Below are 8,167 nucleotides of genomic sequence, written 5' to 3'. Positions count from 1 at the left end.
TTTTATGAGAATGTCAAAAACTTTTGAAGCCTTCGGGTATTCTCAACTCTTCGGTTTTAAGTCTAAAAATGTTCTTAAAATTCTTTCTTATTTCTAGTATTATTTGAGTAATCTAGCATAATTTACGAAGAGCACTGGCGGATTTAAGACAATAGAGCAAGTACGTCGGAAACATGCGAAGGAGTGCAACGCTCGTGAAATGAAATTACAATTACAAATCTCTTCCCCTGATAAGGTCATTGCATATTCTAGAGTTCCAAAAACAAATGAAATGGTTTTGATTTTCGTCTTACGGATACAAAATACGTGGCATTAACTCTTCACTGTTCTTACAAAGAATCTGACCACAGCGTGTGACCAGACATCCAGGACACACTTCAACAGCATGCAAGGAAATAATCAATGACGTCACAATTACTCATATAATTTTAATTAGTTTCTGAGTGATATATTCTTCTTCGACTGTTGCAACTAGAAAAAGGAAGCGACATATAAGGAAATTTTTGTGAAGCAATCAAAAGGTTTTCTTAACCGGGACCTTTTAATACACACAGTGGTAATGTTTTCAATGATATCTTTGTGCCACATCCAGGTTGGAGGAATAGCCTTAAAATTTCCGACTCCGACATCCTACGTACGCGTACTTATGAACCTTATTTGCTAACCTTTGTTTTTTTGTTCAGAACTTCGATAAAAAATGATTTTTAGAGGGATTGAAGAGGTTTTCAATGCTTTTCATCGCTTTTGAAAAATCCTTTTAATACAACTTTTCCACCGTTGCCGCCGATTGCCATTTTACCACCCCAGACTCGATCCAATCCTTTTTTACACCTTTTCCTATTATCTATTGGTGCGAAAAAAAGACTGGGGCGGTTTTAGGGTGGTAAAACGAAAAAAAAATGCCCGCGCAGCAATTGGCGGCTACGGTCGAAAAGGTGTATTTTTCGAACGCAACGTTAAGGTGGTCTACCCATAGGTAGATATATAAGCTAATGAGACTTCAGGTGAAAAAAGTAAACCCATCATAGGGATGAAGCCTTGAAATAGATTATGTGATTTTCGATTGCCTTAAAATCAGTTTCCCGTACAACGACCACAAGAAGGAAATGAAAACCAATTCAATTGTGAAAACCATACATTTTCAAACCACAATCGATTTTGTAATTTGGCTTTACTGGTTTGGCATCAGTTCAAGGTTCATACTTTTGCATCACAAATGCTCAATCTTGGCCAATCCAAAATGACTCGAAAATGAACATGACATAACAAAAGGTCAGCGCATAGGAAACGCGAAAACAAGTTGAGAAATGAGAGGTCAAAACAAAAGACTTTTGGTAGCAAGTCATCAGCAACTCAATTCTGGTCCTTTTAAATGGTATAAATTTGTAAGGAATTGTCTTTCCATCACATAACATTTCTGATTTCTAGTCAAATAGTTGGTCGCTTTGGAGGGTTTCTGATGGAGTTTTCTTGGAAAATGTACAAAATTGTCTAGAGTGATATATCTACCATCTTTTGTAAGGTTTAAAACTATAGTAGCATGACGACGGACGGGGGGAGGACAGCCAAATTTGTTTGCCTTTTTTAAGCACAAAAATAACAATTTTTAGGTAAGGCGATGCACCCGAAATGTTTCGCGCTCACGCTTTTTTCGCTTTATGACGTCATAGGGACCGAGTTTAAAAAAGATTCTAGAGGAGAGAAGAAAGATTTTTAATTTTGGTTAAGGTTAAAAGTTAAGAAAGATGGCTGACAACAACATTGGTTGGAAAGGTAAATGATCTTTGCCATAGCGGAGAAACATTGGCGTTCTGTTTGCATGCGCAACAGGAATAAAGAAATATATAGATATTCGAACTTTGACGGTTTGTTTTCATTTCGACAGATGGCAATAACAAACGTAATTGAATTTTCTTGGCAAGTGTATCTGAGCAGTACGTTATTTTATTACTATTCGATTCTTTGATTTAGATATAATTGTTGAGTTGATTAATCGCTAGTTCAAGCAACAAGAAAAGGGTAATGTTAAAGTAAAGAATTAAAGTAGTTTTTCCGAATGTGAGTAAAATGAGATCAAAATTATAGCAAAAACTAGTAACTCATTTGAATCGAGGTAGAAAAACTGGATCGAATCTTTTAGTGCTATTCAGCAATTTCGTATCTACCACATTGTATTATGCGCGCTAAGATGACGAATACGCGAGGGCGCTGCGGGAATTATGACGTCATTGAATTGCGGTTAGAGATTGCATTGAGTTGCTTCTCAAAAGAACTTTTTATCCCCTTTCTCTTATGAAAGAAGGACGAAAATATATCGAGATTAATGATTCAAATTTAATCAAATTTTTGTCATGTGTGTGTTTTCATGACATAACATACGTACGATACCAATTCTTTTCCTTATTTTAAACAAGGGAACATACTGGTTTGACCCGCACTGTTTCAAACATCATGGTTTAAAGTGCTCAAATTAAACTGTTAGTAATTTTGAATTTACAATTTTTGGTGTTATTTTCATACAACTGGAAAACTTGAAGCCTTTGATTGGTTGGTTGCGTTTATTCAACTTAAGAAAATATTCCAATAAGTCAAGCTTTATCAATCTTATAGAGCTTCTTGGCAACTAGAAAAGTGCTGAATATTAAGTTTTGTGAAGAGATCATTGAGATACTTTGAGTTAGAAAAACATTCAGTCCTTTACGTATGATGAAGTGGTATTTCTCAAGCACTTTATTTTGATGCTGGAATAGACTTGAAGTACCATAACAATGCATTGACAACAGAAAACTGTTTACTTTGTTGTAGAGTTTGCGAAATCGTTCAAGGATAGAGACACGAAAATAGACTTAAGTAAGTAAGTACATTTCTAAATAAGCTATGGTTCTGTAATGTTGATGAAATGAAAGATTTGATGCTTCAATTGCGATGATGAAGCCGTTTACTTTCATTACAGTATAACACCATATGTCTCAGACTCTTTCTCCCAAAGTGGGGATAGATTATCCGGGATTGTTTCGAGCTGTAATTTTTCCATTCATTTAATTTGAAGAAAACCACAGTGCACTGCACTTTCATAGTGGGATTAAAACTATTTTTTTTCCAGAAACATTTTTCTAGTAGGTTGTGGGCTTCATCGGGTCTGTCACAGGGTTGTTTAATAGTCTCGTTTTGGAAATTCTTTTGGAAAGGTAAAGTTTGTAGAATGCAGGGACGTATCGAAAATTATATGTTTTTTTGTATTCATGTTACAAGAAACGGCCAGTTTCCACTATGTTTTTCTTTTCATGCAAGAGGCAGATTTTGTGGTCAGCGGACACTGTTGACAGTTCTGACAAGGTGGTTTCTTTTTTATGGCATGTCATCGATCAAAAGTTGAAATGGTTTTCCTCTATGATGTGGGTAAACGTTTATAGAATGGTTTGAATACAGGGTATGGTCGTAGTTTAATCTTTAATGTTAGTCTATTACTTTATTACATTATTAAACAGTTTAGAGGCAGCGGATAGTTGCCATCGCCTATACGTAGTCTATACTACTATACGTAGTCTGAATTCTTCATGGTTCAAAGTGAGAAAATCGAAATATAAGTTTGATGAGAGCAGTGAACGTGGCCATGTGGAATCTGGTTATCCCTCTCTCTTTATAAAAAAGACACCGAGTTTGTGTTTTTTTCGAAAGACTGTTCGAAGGTTTGATTCATGGCATCAATCTCTGTATGACTGTTTGTAATTTGTTTGATAAAGTTGTGTCGCCTGTTTGACGGTAGCCCCAGGTGGGGGTGACTTTTCAAATAGGCTTCTCATTATAAATTGACAAAAAAACATTCTTTAAAAACATCGCATGTTGGAGTAAATTAGCTTTTAGGAGTAGTAGTTTAGACTCATCCTAACAATTGATAAGTTTTTTTACAACATAATTCCGGCTTAATTGTTTTGTGATTTAGAAAGAAAGGAAAGAGCGAAAGCACCAATTTATATCCGTAATTTTGAAGCAATTAACTTTCATTGATTGTTTACGGTGTAAATGCACTCCCCCGCACTGCTGTTAACAACAATAAGAAGTATTAATCAAGACATTGCATACGCGCGTAACGAGGGAGAGCTTTTTGTTATCTTCAATGCTATAAACTTTATCAGAGAAAATCGTAAAGTTTTACGACATTGACGAGACATAGCTTACAAATAATTGATATTTTTCTTTTAAACAAATCTTAAGAAAAAGATTTCAATTTTTCTCATCTCTAAATCTTATTTATGTATCTTCTCTTGCTGATGAATGGCTGGTTTGGTCATAGATTGTGGTACTACAGTATTGAGAAATATTGAATTAAGCTTCAATTGAACATGATTCGCCAAATTGGTCAGTTGGAAATTAGGTATACAGGAAAAAATGAGGCACTGATATCGGTATATTTGCTAGTTCTTTGCTACTTATTGGGGTGTGGTCTTGCCTTTTTCCTTTTTTCTCCTAGTGTTGAGAAAACCATTTTCCTTCTACCAAAAAAATATTACAACTATTATAAGTGGCGACATACCAGACAAATTACGTCTTTCTTTAACGGTTCAAATAAACTACCTGAAAGTTACTGTATCTCAAACAGATTATGACCACAAAATTTCTTGCTTTCTCATGCATGCTCTTATCACTGTTCTCTGTGTTTATATCATATCATACCTTTAAAGTTTGACATATAGCACGCGCATACTGATATTTGAGATGATAATTCTTTTTCTGTCTTTTTCTAATATGTGACGCTTACTCAGTCTTTAAATCTTGTTGTTTGTTCTAAAACTTTAAAACTTTTAAAACATATTTTATAGATAGTTCGAAATTGAACAGAATTATGCTTTGAAACCTTGTCTTGGCAACAAACTTTCTTTCTAAAATCTTCAGTTTAGTTTTACTTTTTGTGTTTTTCACTTCTGATAAATGTTCAATGGCAATGCTTCTGAACAATAGATTTTATTGTTATTTTCAATAGCTGCTAAACATCTTTATAAAAAATGATAACACAAAAAGTAAAATTAAATAATGATTTTGTTTTTTAAGAAACAGTCCTTCAAGGTCTATGAAGAAACAGCCCTTCAAGGTCTGTTCTTAATTAGATAAGCTTTTACCCAGGGACAGCTTTTTACTGGTGCGATTAAGAAGTCCGGTAATATGGTACTTCTCAATTTATAGCTTTTGTTTAGGTGGACTGTTGATAATACAGATAAAGGTATGTCAGAGGTTGCATTTATAAATGTTTGCTCTCTTACTCAAATCTTTCCTCCTCTTTTATCTTTTATCTATGTTTATTTTCTCACTTAACACTTCTCCTATACGAGAAGTATTTAGATTGCGTTTAGCATTTCTTTGTTAAAATCTTAGACTATATTCTTTCTGTGAAGTCAATATTAGCCGTAGCGTTTCAATGTTTGTGTCTAGTTTCAAAATATAACGTTCACTAGAGTTTTATTTTCATTTTCTACAAAACTTCTCTCTGCCTCTCTTAATGTTTTATTTTTGTGTTACTGTTCATGTCAGTGAAATGACTTTCGATTTGTTATATGAGTAGAAGGAAGCTTTAAACTAAGGCTATTTAAAGCCGTACTTTCGAAAGACAAATCTAATTTGCTGACAATGGCTTATTTTTTGAAGGTTTGTTGGGCAAGCTGGCGTCTACATTAAGGAGACTCCTGACTCCGAATGGTAAATTGGCTGAAATTGGCTTTCAAACTTTATTCAGAGGACGGCTACTTGTCCCAAGGAGGAATTTTCCTCCTTTTTTAAAAGATAAACTTATACATGATTTTTATAAAGAACCTAAACTTGGCCGACCATGAAGTTCATTATTTTGCCAGAGAATTTTAGCCTCAATGTTCATTATCGAGTTCCTTATTTACTTAGCTGTTAAGATTGGATTTGCTCAGTATGTAATTGATGTGTAAGTATACCAATGGAACACAGGAAAATATGTTTATTGAAAGTTGTTTCGTCAATATTTTGTCATCTTTTCGTTTAGGATTTTGTAAATGTGTGCAAATTTAACTCTTAGTGTTCCTTACCTTGTTTTCTTATTCTCAGCCTGAGCAGTTCCTTAGGAATTCCTTAATTCTCTGACCATTCTCAGCCTCAAGTTCCTTATAAACGTGCTCCTTATAGAGAAAGATGTGTACGTGATTTGAAATGATCGGTTTAAAAGTACACCTGATTTTTAACATCCAAGAATTTTTTGAAGCCATCGGATGTTCTTTGCTTTTTGAGTATCAAGCTTAAATTTGTTCTTAAAATGTTCTTAATTTTTGTGGGTGTTTGAGGCTGCGAAGCCTTAAAATGTTCTTAAATTGTTTTATATAGTTTGATCATCGAAGTCTTATGTTCTTATATAGTTTGTTCCTATCATAAAAAAGTTTAGCAGTTTTCCTTACAGGGAGAAATATTTCTGGTATTTTTTGCAATAGATTTTGTACATCTTTATACATGGATGTTAATTAACATTATTTGTAAACAAACAGGAGGGGCAGAAAGAAAACGAGCGCTAAATGGTGCAAAAAGTTGGGATATTTTAAACTAACAATTTCGCAGTGGTGTCAAGCACAGTCAAAGTAATTAATAAAGACATCCATTTCTTAAAACATCTCATATTTCAAACAGTGTCCCACCTCTTTTCGACAATTTAAGGAAAACTTATTTTTTGATATATCCATCGAGGGGTTGTTTTAAGCTGCAACCCTTTCTCGCATTTTAGATGTCTATTTTCGTTCTGTAATAAGCTTTTCTATCCTTGATAGAGTTGGCGCTTGTTTTTGTTGGGAAGGGAACTTTCCGTTGATGTTTAGCGACGTTTTGATATGGTTTGTTACTTATGCAGCTTCTGAGAAGACTTAAAGATTCAAAGTTCCACTTTTGGAGAATATCTAGTCATAAGGAGGTCAAACCTTGAGTAAAATATCGATTGAAGAGCTTTTTTAAGTGTATACTACACAATACAAAGGTAGAAATGAAAACTTAACGGACGATTTGTCCAATTTTGAAGTAAGCAATTGGATTACGACGTATTGTTCATAAATATTCATTATCCAGTCGATAATACGGCTTATCTGTAATCAAAACGTTGATATGCTTGATCTTGAGCGATTGCTCTTAAAATATAAATTTAACTTCAAAGCTGTTTTATCTTGAATACTTCTCTATTCTGCAGTTACTTAAAGCTGTTGATTCTTTTGATATCAAGATTGGTTGATTGTTCTCCCATTTTCCTCAATGCTTTGTAAAGGTAAATGCATTTTAGTGGATTATTAATTAGGAATATCGATGGATGATACACGTTTTCTTATAAGAGAATCTAAAACTTTTTGATTTTCAAGCCTAATGTTCTTATAATGTTCTTACTTTCAATATTTTGTGAGCATGTTTATTGTCCATTTTCCTAAGAAATCGGGTATTTTAGAGTCCGTAAAGTTCTTAACTTGTTCATAATATTTTGACCATCAAAAAAACGTGCACTCGGTCCCAATACAAAGGCGAACATAATTTTGAAAGAGCATCTTCTGATATAAATTTCACCTTTTTTGGCACACACACCGCTGCAAACTATTTGTGTTGATTTTCCAAGTCAAAGTTGTGTGGTTTCTGAAAATTGATCAGGTTTGAGGCTTCCTCGTTTAAATTAGAAGTTGAATGATAACGGAAGGAAAATTTTAAACTTTGAACAATGATTAAATTTATTTTTTTAAAGGATTTGCGTGTTGACGTCATTGACGATTTAGATTTTCCTGATCGGTATAATTTTTTATCCTTACAGAGAACGGATTTGAAGCATTATTGTGAAAAAGAAAATGTCCGTCATATTTCTAGGGAAGAATCTTCTTTTTAGATGCAAAGACACTATTTGCACTTAATGGCGTATTACAGCTCCCGATTCTAGAAAGAATACTGTGTAAATTATCAATACTCTTGGAACTCCTTTCTTGAAGGGTGTCTGAAACTTTATTGGATGGACATGTTTATCAGGCAGGTAAAGTAAAGGGATAATACTGTATGTCTGAAAAAGGTCTATTTTCGTCGCAGTAATTGCAAATTGAAGAGATTTTGAAAGTAATTATTTTTCATTTTTGTGGCATATCAAATTGATTTATTTTTGTTGCATCGTTTGACTATTTTGAATGTCAAACTCATTTCCAGT

This window comes from Clytia hemisphaerica, unplaced genomic scaffold, assembly GCF_902728285.1.
Source record: "Clytia hemisphaerica strain Z4C2 unplaced genomic scaffold, Clytia hemisphaerica genome assembly, whole genome shotgun sequence".
Lineage (NCBI taxonomy): Eukaryota > Metazoa > Cnidaria > Hydrozoa > Leptothecata > Clytiidae > Clytia > Clytia hemisphaerica.
This window is presented reverse-complemented; position numbering follows the sequence as displayed.